Source organism: Pteropus vampyrus, unplaced genomic scaffold (genome assembly GCF_000151845.1).
Source record: "Pteropus vampyrus isolate Shadow unplaced genomic scaffold, Pvam_2.0 Scaffold513, whole genome shotgun sequence".
NCBI lineage: Eukaryota > Metazoa > Chordata > Mammalia > Chiroptera > Pteropodidae > Pteropus > Pteropus vampyrus.
This window is the reverse complement of record NW_011889294.1, coordinates 29,758-34,049: the sequence shown is the minus strand read 5'-3', so window position 1 is coordinate 34,049 and position 4,292 is coordinate 29,758.

The following is a 4,292-nucleotide window of genomic DNA, read 5'->3' as shown; positions in this document are numbered from 1 at the left end:
CTTACCCCCCTCAGCCCATGAAATAGTGGGGATGGGGGAGGGGCGAGCCGAGACACCTGGCGCTCCCCGCGGAGAGATGAGCTCCTTCTGTTCCTGCCCTTATTTTGTTAGAGAGTTTTCAGGGAACGCACATTTCTCTGGGATCACATGGGAAACGGGACGACACCCTTCAGAGACCGGACAATCAGATTTGAGGTTTTCACACCAAACCATTGAACCCCTGCCCCCTCACACCTGGTGGTCTGCCCAAGAGGATGTCTGAGTGTCCATTCCTGCGGGACTGAAGACTTGGGTTATTTTTACCTCTTCCTGCGCTATGGAGTCTAGTGGACCGTGTGTGTTTGTAGGCTGGTTGTATTTTTAGACAGAGGGGCCGCTCTTGAGAATGGCTTGCTTGTGTCCCCCTTTCTGGCCCACTTGGGTTTCTGGTTGTCAGAGCCGACTCTGATGTTCGCCTCTTACGGCCGAGCCGAGCGGGGCTGTGTGAAGACGCGTTCCCCTCGCCTCTGAAAGCCTGACGGCGGCGCGGACGTAAACGAGGCCGTGGGACATGAGCTGGCCAGGGCCAGGGCCAGGGCCTGGGCGGGGAGGGGGCCCGTGGCCAGAGCAGAGGAGGCGCTGGACTGGCGTTTCGGAGCTGCGGTCGCGGAGTTCCTGCTGGCCCGTCAGCTCTCACCGCCCCAGCAGAAATACCTGGGACCAATTTAATTTTAACTTTGCGTGATTTGGGGGGAGGGGGAGGCTTAGCCCTCTCCTTTTCCTGTCCTGAGACCTTGGACGAAACTCTTTATTTGAGGGGAGCGGAAAAACTGTTTGAACCACAACCAATGATGATTTCGTTTGTAATACTTGAAATTTATTTTTTTATTATTTTGATAGCAGATGTGCTATTTATTTATTTAATATGTATAAGGGAGCCGGAAAGCAGAAAGCTGTACAGATTGGGTTTGTCGTTCGTTGGTTGGTTTGCGGGCCTTCTACGCGTGACTTAAACGACTTCTCTACGTTCTGTCTATTTGTCTGAATCAATTGCCTGGGATGAAGCTGTGCCAGCTTTCAAACAGGGGATGCCTGTCAGAAATTTGTATATTTTGCAGTTGCCAGAACAATAAAATACCTGGTTGAAATACACCGATGAGGTGCACCCCTGGTCCTTTTTTTGGAGGGGAAAGGAGAGCCTTTGATTGACACTCGCGGTCAGCGCACCAAGTCTCTGCCCCTCAGCTCCTGACCCGCCTGTCCATCCCTGTCCTTTAAACGGGACGTGGAGATGCTGAGCACTAAATGCCTGCGCTGAGGAAACTGAGCTATGTCAGCTTCAAAAAAAATTAATAGACTTTGTTTTTTAGAGCAGTTTTAGGTTTACAGAAAAGAGCAGGTAGTACCAAGAGTTCCCGTACACCTGCCTCTGGTTCTGAAGGAGTGTTGCAGAGACCTGTGTTCCCCAGCCCAGGTGCTCCCCCCAGCCCAGGTGCTCCCCCCAGCCCAGGTGCTCCCCACCTGCAGGCCAGGGCGGCTGGAAGGAGCCTCCAGACAGGTAGAATCCCATCTCCCTTGGCCCTGAGCTGTTTGGAATTGTTTAATAAATAGTACCACCAGGAGAATCGGTCAGCTGTTTAGGAACATAAAGCTGATGAGATCATAGCATTTCACCATCCATCGTGACCTTTGCGTTTAAAAAAAAATTGAACTATTAAAAAGGAGAAGAAAATATTGGTGAATGCCTAATTTTTGAATGGACAGAGACCAAGCTTCAAAGCACTAAAAGGAACTACAAAGGAAATACTCAGATGCCACGATGCAAATATTTTAAATTCGAGGTCATCGAAAAACACCGTAAACAAAAGGAAAAAAAAAATGCTAAGAAATAGCAACGAATTTATTCTCCCCCCAGATTATTCTGCAATGTACATTGGAAACACATCCAAAGTGATGAGAAAAATACAGGACTCTGCTAGATGAAAGCTTTTAACTGCAGAATTTTTGCAGAAAAATACAGGACTCTGCTAGACGAAAGCTTTTAACTGCAGAATTTTTTGACATTTTAAGGAATAAAGATGGAACAGCTGAACTTGGACGTTCTAACGGTTGTTTCATAAACTTCATCTTGAGCTCTCATTTTTCAAGACCCACGCGAGTGGGTCTTGATTAAGTTTTCCTCTGCGTGTGAGTGGGTTGTCCCCGCCAGTGCATAGTCAGTGAAGGGCACTGGTTTCTACCTACAGGTTCTGACATACTCTTAAGACCATACTAAGAGGGAACCCTATAAAGACAACAGAAGCACCTCAAAATGGGGGTTCTTCAGCCACCTGGGAGTTGTCTGGATGTTTAATAGTGTGGGTGCCAAAGGCAGAAGCCTTGTCTGCTCAGACATAGGGTTATCGGCCACCTCAGATTCAATGCATAGGATGAGGTGAAGATGGGCAGCTTGTTGAGTTGTAGACTTAGACAGCTGGGGTGCTGGGGTTGGGATGAGCACTGTGGAGAAGTGTCCCCTACACATAAAATATTTCACATCATTGTATTGCCAACAAATGCTCAATGCAAGCTGCCCATTTTCAGCTCCTCAAGGCCCAAACTTAAGCTGTAGGAGGCCTCAGAGTTAACTGTCTCAGACATGTCGGATTAACTGAACAAAAGGTGTCTCACCTGGTTATTCTGACAAATCAGTGAACAAAGGGGCAGGGAGGCGCTTGACGCCTGGGTGAGACTGGGTGCTTTGCCAGGTCCTGGCTGTGTAGTAGATTCGGGCTGGGAAGGGGAGGCAGCACCTTGGGACGACAAAGTGGTGACGACCCCAGGCTTTGGGGACAGACAGTCCTGGGTTCACCCTTCTGTCCCGCCACGTTCCAGCTGTGTGCACTTGGGCAAGTTACTTCGTGTTTTTTAAGTTGTTCCCCATTCGTAAGACAGGGAACTTCGTCCTGGATTTTTTATTATAAGATGCAGCGTCAATTTATTAACGTTTGTACGGAACAGAACAAGCCACATACGCATCCAGTGCAAGACGAAATTCAATTTTGGATGCGTTAAGCGTAGACAGAAACTCTCCTTAGGAGTGAAGAAATGCCATAATTTTCGGGCTTTCGGTGAGGACTAAATCTTCTTACATGCAGCCCCCGACATTTCCTGGCACAGAGTAAGCACTGAAATGATAGTAATTAACCAGGGGCTTTAAATACAAAGAGGGTATTGTTCATCCCACTTGGCAGGTGCGGCAGAGAGAGACTCAGAACATAAGGACCCGGCTGGATTTTGCCCAGCTGTACCTGGGGGAGAGCCCCACCCAGCCCTGTCAGTCACAGGGCCGGAGAGCCACGCGGCTGAGATGGATCACTCACCACAGGAATGGGACTGAGTCACATGTTAATTATCAAACAGGCTTTTGTGTCCCGGGGGATGTAGAGAGGTCTGTCTGCTTCCGAATGAATAACAGGTTTTCTTGAAAGGGTCGTGACTCAGGGTGCTCACAAAACCACAGAGACCCGAGGTCCTGTGTTTTCCCCTTCTCATCTCTTCCAGAGGCCTGGGGACCAGCGTCTCCTGGGGAACCCTGTTCCTGGGATACCTGAGGACTTCCCAGGCACATACCTGCATAGGTAGCTTTAGAGGAATAGGGTACCAGACCCTCGGGTTCCACATGCATGCTTTCCAAACCAGCCTGGGCAGCTCACTTACATCAGAAGGTGGACGGCTTGCCCGCCCCAGAGCACTGAGTAAGGTGCGCAGCCCCAGGCTGGACACACCTGCAGGGCACCTCGCCAAGAAAGCCTCCTTTAATGATTAACCCGGAGCTCTGACCTCCGGTGTTTCTTCCCTCCCCTATCTTTCTGATAAAAGTTGGAATGTTTTGAATTTAGAACAATCGAAGCAGTGTAAGTTAGTGCGGAAGTTCAACTTCTTGATCTCAAGACTCTTTTATACGTTATTGGCCCCTCAGCCAAATATGAACCTAAAAAAGTTAGGTGATTTTTTTTTTTTCCTAATTGTGGTATAATTGACACATAATATTATATTAGTTTCAGGTATACAATGTCACGACTTGATATTGGTTTATAAGATTCTTACACTCTTAAAAATTATTAGGACTCCAAAGAACTCTTGTTGATGTGAGCCGTATCTATCCAAATTTCGTGCATTTGAAATGAAAAGTGCAAAAAGAAAAAACAACCCAACTCATATTATTTAATAATTTATTTTAAAATAATAAACTCATGACGTTATAAAGACATTTCATGCAGAATATTCCTTTCAAAATATAAAATAATTCAGTGAGGAGAATGGCACTTATA